This window comes from Equus asinus, chromosome 3 (assembly GCF_041296235.1).
Source record: "Equus asinus isolate D_3611 breed Donkey chromosome 3, EquAss-T2T_v2, whole genome shotgun sequence".
In the NCBI taxonomy this organism is placed as follows: domain Eukaryota; kingdom Metazoa; phylum Chordata; class Mammalia; order Perissodactyla; family Equidae; genus Equus; species Equus asinus.
In genome coordinates, this window is record NC_091792.1 from 150,159,082 (window position 1) to 150,177,603 (window position 18,522).

The 18,522-nt window shown below is 38.5% G+C and overlaps 1 long non-coding RNA gene and 1 other non-coding gene across 3 annotated transcripts; one reads left to right on the forward strand and one right to left on the reverse strand.

The window, feature by feature from the left end:
- Positions 1–2,082: 2,082 nt before the first annotated feature.
- On the reverse strand, positions 2,083–11,818 carry LOC106827093 (uncharacterized). The gene is made up of 2 exons (XR_011502314.1): positions 11,615–11,818; positions 2,083–4,888 (listed from the first exon to the last, which is right to left on the reverse strand). It is a non-coding gene; the product is annotated as an uncharacterized protein (transcript).
- On the forward strand, positions 11,815–17,232 carry LOC106827094 (uncharacterized). Of its 2 annotated transcripts, XR_006526137.2 has the most exons (6): positions 11,815–12,077; positions 13,852–13,967; positions 14,565–14,644; positions 14,927–15,149; positions 15,551–15,637; positions 16,168–17,232. It is a non-coding gene; the product is annotated as an uncharacterized lncRNA (long non-coding RNA). The 2 variants fall into 2 exon arrangements; XR_011502313.1 differs by lacking the exon at positions 15,551–15,637 and having other exon boundaries at positions 11,900–12,077.
- Positions 17,233–18,522: the final 1,290 nt, after the last annotated feature.

Below are 18,522 nucleotides of genomic sequence, written 5' to 3' on the forward strand. Positions count from 1 at the left end.
AGTACTCAGTGGCAGACATGTGCCGCTCTCCAAGGGTGGAGGCACAGTTCCAGAGTGGAGTCATGGGTCCAGAGGGCAAAGGCAGAAGCCACATAAGAGTTACTTCCAAACTTTGAAACGTAGTGGAGTTTACCCAGGTGGACTTTGAAAGTGATTGGCTCGTGACTCCTTTTTGCCTTTCATTTTCTCCCTTTTTGAGTGGGAATGGCTGTCACTGTTACCCTATGTCTGTCCCAGCACTGTATTTTCAGAGCAGAGAGCTTGCTGTCTAGGTTCACAGGTTGACAGAAAGATTTTGACCCATACAAATTTAGATGATTTAGATGTGAGATTTGGGACTTCTGAGCTGATAGACTTAGACGAGATTTTGGAGTTGATGCTGTAAAGGGCTGAGACTTTGGGGGACCTTGGAATGAATGAATTTCTCATGTGGGATGGACGTGAGTCTTTGAGGACCAGGGGGTGGACTGTGTTAGGCTGAATAATAATCCCCCTCCAAAGATGCCCAAGTCCTAAACCCTGGGACCTGTGAATGTTGCCTTACATGGTAAGAGGGATTTTGCAGAAGTGACATATACTGACAGAAAGACACAAGATCTCTGCGTCAGACACAGTTTATTACTCATAGCAAAAAAAGAAAGCAGCCAGATAAGCACTGTGTGTCAGTTCCCCAGGCCCCAATTCCCACAGCATATTGATATGAGCCAGGTGTTACCTCTGCATCCAGTGGGTTGCACCCCAGGAGACTCTAGGGTTTTGTGGGGCTGCTGGTACATCTTCCCATCCTCCCCTACAGAGAGATTACTCATTATTCCAGGAATACAAGCAAATGTCTCTGGAGAGAGGATGGAGAGGGCTTTATCTTTACATCCCTGGGGTGTCTCTAGGGAAGATGTGTCTAGCTTCACTATCCTGGAATGTCTCCTTATACAAGTATTCTTAACTTGGATGCTAATATGTTCATTCAGAGGATCCAGACAGTGCAGAAATGGGAGCTATTCATGCAGAATTGTCTTCCAACACTTTATTCCAAGCACCAAAAAAGGGAAAATCTATTACCTTTAATAGAATAGAAAATCTGAAAAATCAAGTATTACAATAATGCTAAGTGTGGCTGATGGAAAGGAATTGCTAACCTATATGATTTTAGACAAAGACCATGCCAAAAGAAACATCGCTCCATGAAATCACGGAATATGTAGAGAAGCAGAAGTTGAAATTAGTTTGAAGATATACTAAGCAATCTAAGTCATTCAGTTTTCAGCAACAATATGAGAAGTAACATCAATGCCATTTTTGGATGCTTATAGAGATTATCTGACAAAATCAGATTTTAAAATATAAAAAAAGGCAAAGAAATTTGCTACACACTTAATAATTATTCCTGAGAATATGACCTCAAGTTACAGATATATCATTGGTCCATTTGTTCTTCATCAAATATATATGAAATACCCCCTTACTGTGTATCACGCAAGATGGACGTGACCTCTGCTCCTAGGGAGCATTCATTCCAGGGCATCAGATTGACAGAACTAGTAATCAAATAAATAAAAAATATTTTAAATTATATACTACAAAGAGAGAAAAGGAAGAACAATGGAGGATGTACCAACTAAGGTGGTTAGGAAAGACTTCTTTAGGGAAGTTAACATTTAATTCAATCTATTCTCAAAATAGCAGTCTTTTAAAACCTGGTTCAGATCACATCTCTCCTCTTCATAACCCTTCAATTGCTCTCCATTTCACTGACAAAAACCCAGTGGCCCTATAATGGTCACAGGACCCTTTATGATTTGATCCCCAAATAGATCTCTAACCTCCTTTCTTATGACTCTTTCTATAGCACTTATTATCTTCTAAATATTATAAAGCTTATTTATTATGTATACTGTCTCTCTCTCTTTGCCAGAACGTAAGCTCCACTAGAGAATAATCTTTTTCTTCATTTTGTATCCCAAATGTCTCTACAACAGCTCCTGCCCTCTAATAGAAGTTCACTAAATTTTAGCTCAATGGACACAAAAATACATTATGATTTTATTAATGTTTAAAGATAACAAAAATAAGAACATACCAAAATTATCACATTACAATGTTTTATTTACATTTAAACATGACATAGAAAAACATCACAAAATAAGAAACACAAAAACAAAAATCAGGTAAGAATTATTTAATGTGATGGGTGTGCCTGCCTGTTTATAAGTTCATTCCAGTCTGGAACACAGGAGGACAATGCTACCCGCATATCTGCTGTTCCATTCAATCCATTTCTTTCCTTTGTTTTTAACTTGGTTAAGACTGAAAACCCTAGTTCACACAAACTAGTTGTTGTGAATGGTAATAATAGCAGGACACTCTTTCTACTTAGCAAAGGAAAGTCTTCCTTTATCTTAATCCAAAACGCCGATAAACTTAGTGTTTCATAATCATTCTTCAATGTATATGAAGAACTAAGCTGCAATAACTCATTCTCTTCTTCAGGCACCAAGTTTAACTCAACTATTGATTCTGGGTTTCGAAAAGCAAATGGATCTTTTACCCAACAGTTTCCCCTTAATGTTTCAAATTTCTCTTCTGGAAAGAAATGATTAAAAGTTTGGGATAGAGAAGTGAGATGCAACAAGATCTCTAACTTTATTTCTTTCAAAATGTTTTCATTAATAATATTCTCTTCAATATGTTGCAAAAATCTTGGAAACATGTAGTAGCTAGGATGATTGCTTTTAAGCCTTGCTTCCCATAACAATAATGTCTTTCGGAATCCTTGGATACGTTCGACATGTTCAAATATATCACTGCTTTTCCCCTGTAGTTTTAAACTCAGTTCATTCAGAATACCAAAAATATCAGTTAAATATGCCAATTTTGTTACCCAAATATCATCTTCAAAAATACTTGCCAAATGAGATTTTTTTTCAATGAGAAAAATGTGAATTTCATTCCTGAGTTCATAAACCCTGCTTAGTATCTTCCCATGAGACAACCAACGAACTTTGGTATGATACAGTAAGTGGGCATGGTTAGTTCCAATCTCTGAACAAAATATTTCAAGAAGTCGGCTATTTAGTGAGCTTCCTTTAATAAAATTAACAACTTTTACTGCATTTTTCAATACTTCCATGAGATTCTGTGGAATTTCCCTGGATGCTAACGCTTCACGATGTATAAAACAATGATTCCACACAGCTCCATTATTAGTAACTTCTAGCAATTTTTTAACTACTCTGCTATGTTTTCCAGTTATGTTTGCTGTTCCATCACTTGTAATTCCTTTGCAGTTTTTCCAGTTTAATTTATATTGACCAACAATGCACTTTTCTAATTCTGTAAAAATATTTAATCCACTTAGGTGTGAGGTTAAATTTAAACAACACAAAAAATCCTCCATAAAATCATCTTGCCATACATATCTGACATAAACTAAAAGTGTCATGCAGCTTCCAATATCAGTGCTTTCATCAAGCTGGATCGCAAAATCTACACCAGACTGTAAGCGAGTAATAAGCATTGTTTCTAAATGTTCTGCAATAGTACAAATTCGAAGAGATATTGTGTTATCACTAGGTATAGTTTTTAATTTATCAGCTGATTTATCATCAAAAATTGTACGCACCATATCCAAACATGCTGGAAGAATAATTTTTTCAGCAGCTGTGTGAGCCATTTTCTCTTTTGCCACACGATACGCAACTAAATATGATGACAATAAGGCTTTCTCGCTAACAGTAGTAGAACTAAGAAATTGTGTTGATAACTTTACATCTTTTTTCTTTCTTTGAAAATATTCAAGAGGCTTATCAATAAGTTCAGCATGCTGAGTTTCTAAATGCCTTTTTAATTTTGAAGGTTTTAAGCTTTCATTTGCAAGAATATTATTACAAATAACACACTGAGGTCTGTCCTTTTCAAAGGGTTTTTCACATTTGATAAAACCATATTTTAAATAATCTTCATTATAACGTCTTGCACTTACTTTTTTCTTTTTGAAATGTGGCTCAAACAAAGTTGAAGTTTGCAGATTAGAGTCAATATTTTTCTCAATACTGTCACTATTCACACTGTCAGATCCAACAGTTGAACTTGAACATGCTTCTGCATATTTCACTTCATTAATCCTTTTTCTTTTAAAAACGAAATGATCCATTTTAAAAGTAATTTTGATTAAAATGTTGTAATTGCCACTAACTCAAATATATATATATATCTATAGCCTACATAACATCTTTCCAAAAAATGTAGTTTGTAACTGCATCTTGGTTGAACATCAGACTTCACTTCTAGTTGCAGGTCATGGCAACATAAATTAGACTGCACATCAACCTTGTTATTATGAAAACCAAACAAGATACCAGTGGACAAATGATTGAAAAACCATTTCTTGGCCAATATACATTCTATTCATCATATCCCCTACATGAACTATCTTTTCACATACTGAAACTGACCTTAGTATTCCTTGCAATGTGCACAATTCTGGCAAAGGATTCATGCAAAGCATCCTGATATATTTTATTTCTTTTTAAAAAAATGTTCATTGTGACTCACAGAATTGATTTCATGACCTACCACTGTGTCATACCTAATATGAAAAACATTGATATAGAGACATTTTCCTCTGTTGTGCTGGTAGCTTGAGTATGTCTGCTTGATGATCAAAGAAACTAGCTTATCTGCTAGACTGTTGGCTGGTACAAGAACTGTCTTGAAGTAGCAGGTATATATCTTAGATTTTCATTCCTGATACTTTTTGATGGGAAGAGTTTTTAAAAGTGCCAGTTATGGTCTGATCTAGTGAGGATCCAATGAAATTTTCCATGGCTAGGTGAACTAACAGGTTGGAGCTGGTAATATTTTTAGAACTTTCTTGGAATGCATCCTTGACCTGGGAATAAAACCAGAGACATGACATTAACACATCACAATACAGAGCAATATTACTGCCAGCTATGGAGACCTTTGGATATCCAAGGTCATGGGTGCTTAAGGAAAAAGCCTGGAGCTCTTCTCATCACTGTGCTATATAGGGTTAGGGCTATTTCCGTAAGGCAAAGCACCTCAGCCAAGATTGGTAAATAGGAAAAATGATGTCAGTAAAACCTGGAAGTTGGCGTCAGGAGTTGCAAAGTACGTTGACAAAATTGAATACAGCAAGTCATGGAGGAGTAGCTCATTCACCATATAGACTTCCTCTTAGTAAAATTTGGCCTTGTCCATCTTGGAACTACTTACTGCACTGCTCTCTTTGATCTTAGCGTATTTGGGTCTTATCACTGTAACACAGCATTTCCTTACATGCCTTTCCATCAACTTATGTCACTTGTTGGGGGGAGGGGTAAAGTCATATTTACTATAGTGTTTTTTATTACAAATTCAATGTCTTAGCGTTAATATTTCTATTAGGATTGTTTGCATTAACAATATTTTCTTATTTTCTGTATTCTTGGTGCTCTGGCATCTGGGTTCTCACTAATCAGGGAGGGACTGATCCTCCCAGGGTTAGTTAATTCCTAGGGAGAGCAAACAGCTCAACCTAGGTACACAACTTTCATGTGCAAACTAACCAATTCAGAGCCCACACTACCAGTACTACCCACCCTCATCAGGCTCTTATACTCCACCAATATTCTCCTGCTCTGCTCACCCCAGGGCCAGGTACCAGGCAACTAGGGACAGCCCTCATGCCTTAGAGCCTGCTGAAATTATTCAAGAAGCCAATCCCAAACCTGCTTACCCTGCCTCACCCATTCCCTCCGTAAAAAACTATAATACAGGCTTTTCTGCAGTCCCCCTTCCACTCCCTCTGCCTCCTGACCAATCCTGGTGCCCCAAACCCACCCCCACCCCCCACGTGGAATGGCATGCTCTGCCTCCTGTTTCTAGGGATCTGTGAGTATAAAAACTTTCTACTTCATGATGGCCATTTCTGTGTCTGTGTATCTTATCATACCTGATTAAAACAAATTCCTGGTATATTTAAAATCATTTTTATTTTGTTATTGCCTTGTTACAAAGTAGCATAGTTTGGCCCTAATCCTACTTTCCCCATAAGGTCTGTTATTTTTTAGTATAAATTTTGCATGCCATGAGTTCCTCTAGGAAGTCATAGTGTTAAAGCTGAAACACGCGTATGTTGAGATTACTTTTATTACTTGCCCGGTGAATAGATTCCCCCTATCACTTGAGAGAAAGATTGGAATCCCCCAGTTTTAGAGACAAACTAAGTATTTTTTTTTTTTTTAAAGATTTTATTTTTTCCTTTTTCTCCCCAAAGCCCCCCCGGTACATAGTTGTGTATTCTTCGTTGTGCGTTCTTCTAGTTGTGGCATGTGGGACGCTGCCTCAGCGTGGTCTGATGAGCAGTGCCATGTCCGCGCCCAGGATTCGAACTAACGAAACACTGGGCCGCCTGCAGCGGAGCGCGCGAACTTAACCACTCGGCCACGGGGCCAGCCCCGAAACTAAGTATTTTTCATTCTAGCTATCACCCATCCTTCACCTATGAGTGAAACAGAGTACGGTACAATACACAGCAAAGTATAAGTTTCAGGAATACCAGGCAGCACTCAAAAACGTGCTACAAATGATCTGAATGCCATCAATGTTCATCAGCCTGTTGCCATTGTATTTATGTGGGTGCCTGATCTTTTAATAATAAAGCATCATAGGGATGGTAACCTTGAAACAAAAAGATGTTGCCAGAAGGGAGACGGTTATAGCCCTGGTGATATTCTTCTGTGAGACTTCCTTAATTATATCTACAGGGACTTTATTCTTAACAACAGTAAACTTGAAGGGGAGTTACAGTATGTCATGTACAATGCATTTAAAAAAAATTAATAGATTTTATTTTTCTAAGAGCAATTTTAGGTTCACAGCAAAACTGAGTAGAAGGTAGAGATTTCTCATATACTCCCTGCCCCCATATATGCATAGTCTTCCCCATTATCAACATCCCCCACCAGAGTGGTACATTTGTTACAGTTGATAAACCTACACTGACACATCATAATGACCCAAAGTCCCTAATTTACACGAGAGTTCACTCTTGGTGTTGCACATTCTATGGGTTTTGACAAATGTATAATAACATGCATCCACCATTATGGTATCATACAGAGTATTTTCACTGCCCTAAAAATCCTGTGCTCCACCTGTTCATCCCTCCCTCACTCTGCCCCAATCCTGGGCAATCACTGTTTTTTTTGACTCTCCACAGTTTTGCTTTTTCTAGGATGTTATATAGTTGGAATCATTCAGTGTGTAGCCTTTTCAGATTGGCTTCTTTCACTTAGTAATATGCATTTAAGGTTCCTCCATGTATTCTCATGGCTTGATAGTTCATTTCTTTTTAGCACTGAACAATATTCCATTGTCCGGATATAACACAGTTTACTTAGCAATTCACCTAAAGAAAGACATCTTGGTTGCTTCCAAAGTCTGGCAATTATGAACAAAGCTGCTTTAAACATCGGTTGCAGTTTTTTGTGCAAGTTTGGTAAGTTTTCAACTCCTTTGGGTAAAGACTAAGGAGCCTGACTGCTAGGTTGTATGTACAGTGCATTTTTAATGAGGACCCCAGCAAAGGTTATGTATCTTTTTGTTGCTGGAGCATGCCAAAATTGTGGGCACAGATTACGCTATACAGACAAAGTATAATTGTCCATTTTTTTTTCTGCAATGGTGCCAACTTTTGTTAAGGTAACTCATTCATACTGACAGACTTCAAATAATGCCAAAGGGACTGCTCTAGGATCTCACGGGTTGTGATGACCTAGACTGCTACTCAGTTACCTTGTTGGTCTCTCTGATACAAATTGTTAGAAAACAAAATCAAGTCAGAACTGAAGAGGGCATACACCTGACGGTACAGGCAGGGGTGAAGGTGGCTGCTGAGATGGGTCACATGATTTGGTTTAATTCGGTGAGAAAGAGTGATGTGGACAGCTGTCAAGAGAAGACTCTCCGATTTGGTCAGCATAGCACTGGACAAATGTTAAATCCTGAATTTAAGAGCTAAACTTTTATATGAGACTGAAAGCGTTAAGGGGCATCCTAGAACAATGTTGGAATGCAGCTTCAGGAGGGTGCTGGGAAGGTGGCAGCAGGAGCCATCTGAGAAAAGAGCTGTTGCTACAGGGAGTAGAATAAAGTTGTAACACGTAATAGAGCAAAATGTATCACCTTGTCTCCAGGCTAGCACTCTGTTGGCATAGTTTTCTATTTATAGTAATATAAACAGTGGGTGTCATCCAGAAGACCTACAAATAGGGGCAGAGGTCAGGGTTTATTTATTAGGGTGGTGGCAATATTAGATATTGGTTGCCTTAGGATGGCCTTGAAAATATCAACTTGCTTAGTTATTATAAATTCGTTATTGCCTAGTAGCTGGAGATCTACTGTATATGGTACCTGGTTATACTTAAAAAGGTGTGCCTCAAAGAGAATTCGGGTCCTGGTAAATGCCTTTGACTTAATTTTGGTTAGCTGTTTCCTTGAAAGATAACACGTTCCAAATATTTTATCTTGGTCTGAAAGAGGCAAAAGGCTTTTCTATGGAGGTCTTAGGTCCTGTCTGCCAAGGTAGATTAGCAGTACTAAAAAGTTTATGGCAGATGCCTCTTGGATGTCAGAGCATGATGTACATAATCAATATAATAAACCAGAACTAAACTGTTCGAAAAGCACCTGCGTCTAGCTCTCTTACTGCTTCAAGGCAACTGGAGGGCAAATCACAGTAGGCTTGAAGCAATCTGACTCAGATATACAGCTGCCCTTAATAGGTGAATGTGAACAATTATCGACCCTCTTCTTCTCATAGTTAGAAGTTCCAATAAGGATGCTCACTTGTTTTTAATACTCCTCCTCCCCCCAAAGAAATCTCAAACCACTAGAACTTTATGCTGTATGTCACCTCTCTCCAGATATTTTACGGATATTTACCTCATACAGCTAAATAAAAACGATGCTAAACAAAACATGCTCCAAAATCTTGTTTGTCCTCTCTTTTCTTCACCTATGTCTCTGAAAGGTGCCTTAATGGGAAGTTGCAGGAGTTTGGGGGAATAAATTCAAATTTGAAGTTTTTGGTCTAAGTTTTGGAACTTTAATATAAACAGAGATATTCTCATTTAGAACTCCATGTAAATCAGAGCATACACATATAACATGAGCAAGAACACCAGTGTGATTCCATAAACCAGATAGGTTCTGCTGGGACGCATCCCTCCTGGACCAAACTTCAGAGATCCATAAATCTGTGTCCTGATGCTAAAGATGTGTGCACTGCGGTTGACTGTTGGGATACATAACCACATTTCAGAGCAATAATGTTCCTTAGTCAGTTGTGCATCTAGCTTAGTCATCCTTTAGGAGAGAATTCCAATTAAGGTGACCAAATACTTCCAGTTGAAAGTTGCTTACATATCAAGGTGCATTAATATAGTCATGTGATATGGTTTCAGATTAGTGATTTTCCACCAATGAATCTTTTTATCTACTTGTTCCTAGAATAGTGTTTGTCATATGTAGGTACTCAATAAAGGTATCTGAAAGAATAAATGAGAGAATGAATGACACCTGTAGTAAACTGTTCAACGTACCTTCTATTTTTATCAGTCAACGAAAAATAAATTACCAAACTATATTTGGACAATTTGGTAATATGTAAGACAAAGGCAAGGAAAACATTCTTTAAAACAGGATCATCAAACATATCCTATTTCAAAAGAAACTGCTTATAATGGTAAGCAGTAGAAACAATGGTCCCATAAAAACATAAATGTAAACTATATTTAGATTTAGCTTATAAAGCTTAACACCTAAATCTACCTAAAAATAAGAAACTCACATAAAAAAACTAATATCTCATTTATATTACCATATGTATGGGTTATCATTTATTCTTTTAGATAAAAACAATTGGCTTTTAATCATTTCGTTCTTTTATATTTTTACTATTCCCTTTTCAATCCAATCTTCCTTGGGAGTTTGCAATAGGCTGTGCTTCAGACTGTTGCATTCAAAAAGCATTCTTTAAGGGTTTACTCTCTTTCCTAAATCAGACGATTCACCTACAGTAACAGTAGAGGTAGTGTGTGACCTGGCAGATGTGGGGATGAAAGCATGGAGAAGTCCTTTTCTAATTGAAATAGGATGCAGCGTATCAGCGAAATGGGAGGGAGCAGTAGAAAATGTTGCAAGTTTGACAGAAGGTTTGCAATGGTTGTCTAGGAAAGTGGTATGATGACTGGACTAGGAAAATGTTTCAGGATTTTAAGCAAGTCTGCACAATTGTCTTAAGTGCTTAATGCAATGATCATTATCATTATGATCCTTGATAGGTGGTCTTTAATTCCCTGCCACTAATTCTTACTTCTTAGACATATATCCATGGTGCTATGAATATTATCTTGTAAAAATACAGCTCTGATCAATTTCCTTATAATTCAAAAACCTCTAATGGCTCTGAGCTAGTGTAATCTCCTCGGGATAATATCCTTTAAATCTAAGCCTCAATCTATCTTTCTAGGTTTCTCCTGCATCACATATCTCCATACAGTTCTACACATTAAGCTCTAAGACTGTGAGTTCTTGAAATATCTCATGCACTTTCACACTTCTGCTTTTGTTCTGACTAGTATTCCCTTTGCCTGGAATTCTCTTCTTGCCTCAAGTTGTTTGAAATCCTATTCGTTTTTTATGATTTAGCTCAAATGCTGCAGCATTTATCCATTCAACTAATATTTAAGTACTTAAAATGTGTTCGATGCTGGGAATTCAAAACAAGAAAACAGATAAATAGTGATATATTCATATAAAGGAATACCTCTGCAGCTGTTACAATGAATAAACTAGAGTTACATATCACTGACAAATCTTAAAAAGCATTAAGTAAAAGAAAGCTGCAAAAGGACTTATAAGTCACTGAGTGTTAAAATTATGCAAGACAGCACTATATATGTAATTAAAAATTAAAACATAAAGGTGTTTGGGACAGTGGTTACCCTGGGCAAGAGGGAACAGAATGGGATAGGGTGATGCAGACAAAGGACTTCAATTACTTACATAATAATTTATTTCTCCAGTTGAGTGGGGAGTACACATGCATTTGTTATAGTTTTATTTCTACCTTTTGTCTGTCTACAATATTCAATTTTTCAAAAGGATGTATAACGCTTGATTCCTTCCTAATAGCACTGCCAATCTGTCTCATAACCAGTAACTTAAAGTTACCTTCCATCTCTTGTACTCCCCTTTGTTTCCCGTTCTGTCGTTATGCACACATTAGTACACCAAGCCTTAAGAGTAGGAACTTCCAGACAGGAGCTTTAGGTAGATTAGAATGTAACTCTCTTCCCAGGAGATTCCTGAGTGTTCCCTCCAGTCCTCTCGGTACCCAACTAGGCCTTTTAAGAACTTCAGCCTGACCCTTTCAGCCGACCCCAGAATATCTCCCTTCAGATCCAGATTGTTGCCCCCTTCCCCCAAGAGACCTCAATTCGTCCCCTGAGCAAAACCACAATGTGCGTCCCCTGAACGAACCCCGGAATGTCTCCCTTTAGCGGACTCTGGTTCACTTCCATTAGAGATTGCCTGTTTTCCTTCTCACCTCCAGCCCAGCGCACGAGCCTCGCGTCTAGCCGGTCGAACAGCGGTCCAGCTCGCCCCACATTCCCTACCCAAACCACTTCCAGCCTAACCTCAGCACGCACACTAATCCCACTTTTCACCGGAAAAGGGCTGGCTCGGCCCTCTGCGCATGCGCGAAACCGGCGCGGGTTCCACTTTGCTCCCAGACTCTCCCACGGCAGTCTCGCGGTGTTTCCTTCGCCCGCGGGAGATTTTTGAACGCTGGGGCGGTAAGCGCTCCCTGGGCTCCCGGCGGCCGGCTGATAGGAGGCTGAGGCGGCTCTGTGGAGACTCGGCCCGTGGTCGGTCCAGGTGCGGCGGCCGCACGCGGACGGGAGTCGCGCCCGCGGGGTCCCGGCGCCATGGGGGTGGAGAAGAGGCTGCTGCCGATTAAGGAGGCCTTTCAGCTGGCGCAGCAGCCGCACCAGAACCAGGCGAAGCTGGTGAGGGCGCTGAGCCGCACCCACGGCCCGGGTCCGGTCCACTCGCGGGCGCGCCGGGGCGGCAGCTGACATGACAGTGTGTGTAAGAGAGTGAGAGCTTTGACCCTTGCTGTCACTTTACTTTGTTTACTTTTTTAGGGAAATAATTGTGTTTAATAACCATAGGAGTCTTGTGTCTCGGATAGCAGTTCACTGATTTTCAACATAAATCTGCATCTGATTAAATAAGCTTAAGATATATTAAATATCTATATTTATATTCCTGCCCTAGCATGAGTTTAGCAAAACACTTAATTATTAACAAAATAAGTCAATGTAAGTAAGTGCCTCTCTGTTACAAACCAGCTGTTTAAGGCAGATATGTTTATTGCCTTTGATTCTAATATGATTTACGAAATAGACCGCAGTCAGGCGTGCAAGTTTTCATTTCCGCTCTACGAGGTCCCGCCACTTCGCCAGCCTCGGGCCGCTACTGTTTTTACTTGCAGGTTTACACAAAGGCAGGTTTTTGAAAACACTTTGCTTGGGCCCCTGACCCCCTTAAACTGTTTTGGGTGAATAAATGTTTCTTTCGCGTGGCTCAGCCCAGCTCCTTCAACAGCCGCGCGCTGGGAAGCCCGCTCCCGGGCTGGTGGGCGCCTGGCCTCCGGGTCGCCGCGGGACCTTATCCTTCCAGCCTTCTGCGCGCACACGGGCGAGGGCACCTCCTCTCGCCCGCGCTCCTCCTTCGGTACTCCCCGCATTGTCCTGCGCTTGGCGTTTTTCACTTAACAATATATTCCAGATAGTCCTCCTTATCCCTATTTAATTAAACTTCCTCAGTCTTTATTTTTAAGCTGTCATATAGCCCATGTTGCAGATATACTCCAATTTATAGCCAGTACCATCTGGATGGACACGTGTTATGTCCAGTTCTGAGATATTAGGAGCAGTGCTTTAGTGAATACATGGCATTTCCTCCGTTGGCAAAGGCAACTGCCAGAGTCTCTGCAGAGAATTGCTGGATCAAAGAGGAAATGTATTTGCATATGTGATAAATATTGACAGTTGCCCTTCGTAGAGTGGTCCATTGTATGCTCCCATGAGCAGATGGGAGAGTATGAGAGAGATTGCTTCTTTTTGAGGGGGATTGGGAAGAACTAGAATATAATTTTGTTGTTGGTGTGATCCAGTGGATTCCGACTCCTTGTGACCCTGTGGACAGCAAAGCTGAACCCTGTCCCGTCTTTTTGAGACATCCTCTCACCTTCCGGTGCTGTATCAGGCAATGTTCCCCTGCTATTCATAGCGTCTTCATGTCCAGTTTCCTTGGAAGTGGGTGGCCAGGTCTTTCTTCCTAGTCTGTCTTAGTCTGGACGCTCCACTGAAACCTGTTCACCATGGGTGACCCTGCTGGTGTTTGAAATACTGGTGACATAGCTTTCAGCATCACAGCAACATGCAGCTGCCACAGTCTGACAATGGACAGATGGGTGGTGTGGTTCCCTGCCTGGGAAATGAACCCTGGCCAAAGCGGTGAGAGTGCTGAGTCTTAACCACTAGATCACCAGGGCTGGCTACAATATAATTGGGGGCATGTTTTTTGATAGACAAAATTTGTAAGTGAAATTTTGAACAATTAGGGAATATGACTTAGAATGATAACATATATATCAAAAAGAAATTGCATGTGATAGGGAAGCCTTATAAAAGGCAGTATTGAATTGAGACCAGTGGGGTTTTTTGTTTTTTTTCTTTTTATTGAACAGTACCTTTGATACATTTTTCTAAATAGATTCAAGGATTTGTAGAAGAGCAAAAGAATCTTTTGTGATCAAAATCTGTGTTGCCTTGTTCCATGGGTTTGCCTTGCTCCATGAGAGAAGTAACTCAAAAACAAGAGAGACGTAGGTAAATGATTACTCAAGTCTGTTTTCCTCAATTATTTCTTCTTCTGAATGGACAATTAACGGTTATTAAAGAGTAAAGATTTTAGTTTGATGAGCAATTCATATTTTTGAGAGTCAGGTTAATGCTGGGGATAAAGACTTTTATCAATGTAGTTTGTGAAGGATTTGTTTTGTATTTCTGGCTGTCAAGAAAACATTTTTTCAGGAGGCATTTGTTCATGCTTTTAATATGCTAGGATGGTCTGTAAATATGAACCTGCAGCAAAGTGGGAAATAGAATTTGCAGCAGTTTGTTACTTCGTTTAGTCAAATGGAAGAAAGATGAAGACAATGACATTTCAAATTATTTTAATTATTTTACTTTGTTCTTGAAAGTACCTTGGAAGTTTTGCCAACTTTTGTTAGCATTCATAGTGAGTGTGTGTATCATTGAAAATTACTGGATTGAAGCATTAAGGACTTGTGTAATTTAGAGAAAAAACAGCTAGGGGTCTAGATATATATGTGATATAAATAAATAAATTTATAATATATATATATACACACACATATTTATGTCCTATCAAAGTGACCTTATAAATATTATCTTTTTATATAGGATAAAATACGATTACGACTAGAAGCTGATTTCTTAGATAACGCTGGCTTCAATTAAAAAAATTTAAGAAACAGTTTCAGGTAAGTATATTTAAATGAGTGCTGAAGACCATTTTTTTGCTCCAAAAATTATTGCATTCTTGTTATTTGGCAAATGTTTCAGATAAGGATTATTTTGAGACTATATTAAATGTATATTTAGTATACCTCTGTATGAAATTATCATCATGACTTCTCTCTTTTTTGCATGCATTGTTTCTTCCTTATGCGTTATTAAAGTCTTGAATTCTGAATGTGGGGAAATCAAGTGGTTGTCATTATAATGCCACCTGGGAATAAGTTTGATCTTTTTTTTTTTTTCAGGACTGAGGCAAATAACAATGAAATTCGATTTTTATTATGCCAGATTCTAAATAAGCTCTTGGGAAATATGCTGGAAAATGCCAAGACTGATAATATTTTGTATATAAAATTAATGAAGCCCTCCTTTTTATACTGAAAGATAAAATTCCAAATATGAGAATATAGGCAATCCTGGCTCTTTCGAGACTTAAGACCTCTAGGTATGACTACCGCATGGTTAAAGGTATGTGCAACTTCATAGTTTTCGTTTCTTTGATTTTAAATGCATAGTAGTTGAATTTTCCCTTATTGAATATATAATATATAGTGAGAGAAGAGATATGGTACACAAACACACACCCAATTTAAAGATATGTAGTTCCAACAACAGTTCTCTGACACCAACTGGGTGTCCTATAATTCAACTACCCAGAGTTAGAGCAGACCCATAGGTCAAGGAGGGCTCAGTCCCATGAGACTGCCCCCCTCTTCAGATGCCAGCTACAGGTTTTGGGCATCCCTAAGCTACCTGTACTTCTACCCAGACTGCAAATTCCAGGATTCCCCTCTGGTGTGATAATTCTCTAGACTGACTGATACAACTCAGGAAAGTGCTATACTTACTGTTAAAGTTTTATTATAAAGGATGCAACTGAGGAACATCGAAGAGGAAGAGATAGATGTGGCAAAATATGAGGAGCAGGGAGTGTGGAGCATCCATGGCCTGTCTGGGTATGTTATCCAGTACATTGATGTCTTCATCAACCTGAAACCTTCCTGAGCCTGTTTGTTTCAGGGTTTTTTATGGGATTTCACTGAGTAGGCATGATTGGTTAAATCATTGGCTATTTGATTGAACTCAATCTCTAGTCCTTCTCCCCTCCCTGGAATTCGGGGGATGAGCCTGAAAGTTTCAGCCCTATAGTCACCTGCCTAGTTTTTATGGTGACCAGCTTCCATCCTGAAGCTATCTAGGGCTCCCAACCCAGCAGGAGTCACTTAATTAGCATAAACTCGGGTATGGTTGAAAGGGACTCTTGAATAACAAAAGACACTCCTATCACTCAGGAAATTCCAAGGGTTAAGGAGCTCTGTACCAGGAATCAGGGACAAAGATCAAATATGTTTTTTATTATACCACAAAAGAATAATAAAATGAACACATGTAGCCTACATCTAATTAAGAAATAGAATGTTTAAGATAGCTTTTTAAGTCTCCCTTGTCACTTTCTGAATGTATTCCCCCTCCTTCCTTCCTACAGGAAACCACTATCCTGAATTTTGTTACTCATTGTTACTCATTACCTTGCTTTTCTTTAGAGTTTACTTTATTATAAGGCTACCTAGATGTATCCCAAAAATATGCAATGTATCTTTGCCTTTTTTACCTTCATATAAATGGAGTTATATTGCATGTATACTTTTGTAACTAATTTTTTTCCATTTAACAGTTTCTAAGAGTAATGCAAATTTATGCATGTAGCCATAGTTCATTCTTTTTCACTAGTATATAGTATTTTCTTTTAGAAATACAGCACACTAGAGTTATCCATTATCTGTTTACTATTGTCAGCTCAACTGTTATCAGTATTTTCAGATGTGTGCAAAAGTTTCTCTGGCTAATATGCCTAGAGGTAGTGTTATGGACTGAATTGTGTTTCCTCAAAATTCATATGTTGAGTCCCTAACTCTCAATACCTCAGAATGTGACTGCATTTGGAGATAGGGCCTTTAAAGAAGTAATTAAGTTAAAATGAGGCCTGTAGGGGAAGCAGTAATCCAATCTGACTGGTGTCTTTATAAGAAGAGGAAATTAGGATATACAGAGACACACTGCACGTGTACATGCAAAGAGGGAAGGCTGTGTGAGGATGTCTGCAAGAGGACATCTGCAAGCCAAGGGGAGGGGCCTCAGAAGAAACCAAGCCTGCCCACACCTTGCTCCTGGACTTCTGGCCTCCAAAACAGAAAATAAATTTCTGTTGTTTAAGTGACCCAGTCTACAGTATTTTTGTTATGGCAGCCCTATCAGACTAATAACAGTTAGAATTGCTAGATGGTAGAATTATGCACATGTTCAACTTAATTAGTATTGCTGATATTTTTCTAAAGTGCTTGGGTCAATTTACAATCCTACTGGCAGTGTATGAGAAATCTTGTTCTACATCCTTGCGCAAACCTGATACTGTAAGACTTGACTTTTTCCAGTCTGGTTGGAGAGGAGTGGAATCTTGTCATTTTAGTTGCATTTTCCTGATAACTGAGAGTTAAATAACTTTATATGTTTCTTGTTTCTATATCAATAAAATGACTATTATATCTTTGTCTACTTTTCTATTGTGCTATTTGTTTTTTTCTTACTGATGGGTAGGAGTTAACTTTAATGAAAGTAAGATTTATCCTTCAATGGCCTGTCCTCTTTTATGTCTATTTAAGCAGTTCTTCCAAGCCGCTATAGTGAAAGAAGGTATACTCATATTTTTTTCTGAATGTTTTACATTTAAATCCTTAATCTACCTGGAGTTGATTTTTTTTAATGTTTGGTTTGAGGTAGATGAATAATTTCATTTTCCCATATTAATAACAGTTGTCCCAGGCTATTTTTTGAATACTCTTTTTTTTCCCTAGCTGATCAACAATGGCAGCTCTGTCATCCATCAAGTCTGCATACCATGAGGTTTTCTTTCTGGGCTCTATTCTGTTGTAACTATGGATTTTTGTCTACCTCTAGACAAACATCACATTGTCTTAATTATTATGGTTTTATAATAAATCTTGATATCTGATAATAATTGAAAATTTTTTGTTTTAAATGATACGTATAATTATTTTTCAGTCATTACGTGCATGATTTTGAACCTGTCAAATGTGGGGAGTAGAGCTGACTAAGTGTATTTAAGCCTAGGAAATGATTGTTGCTCCAGAGACTCAAACAAAATTCCTTTCAAGGCAACTCAATAAAAATCAAAGTCTAAAGGCTCATTAGAGCCTTTTTAAAAAGCCATTTCTAATATGGGACCAGGGCTTTTGGGGTATCTTGGATGGGGTTTTAGATGAAAAAAGATGGGCCATGAATTGATAATTGTTGAAGCTGATTGAGTGTATTAATTTTAAAGTTTCAGTGGTTTATTTTCTTAATTGGTAAAGAATGCATCACTTGTTAGATAATTGTGCCTTTAATGACTATATTTTTTGTCCTTTTGTACTTAGCTCAGAGAATTCCGTTTCTTCAACAAGGACTAGTGATATGTCAGGTAACATGTACATAAGTTAATAGATTTGAAAGTCATACTTTTCTTACTATTATGAAAATTTCAAAGTTGAGGATAGTAAAATGAACCCAACAACCCAACTCCTAGTTTCAACCATTATCAATATTTGGCCAATTTTGTTTCTATTGCTTTCCCCCCCAACTCCCGCCCCCTTGCCCCCACCACATAAACATACTTCATCACTCCACTCCACTCTCAGCGAGAATTATTTTAAAGCAAATCTTGGCTATCATAGTATTTCATCTAATATCCAGTGTTCGGATTTTTCTAATTTTCTCAAAAAGATGATTTTTCACACTTGTTTCTTTGAATTAGAATCTAAACTATGTCCATACATTTCATTTG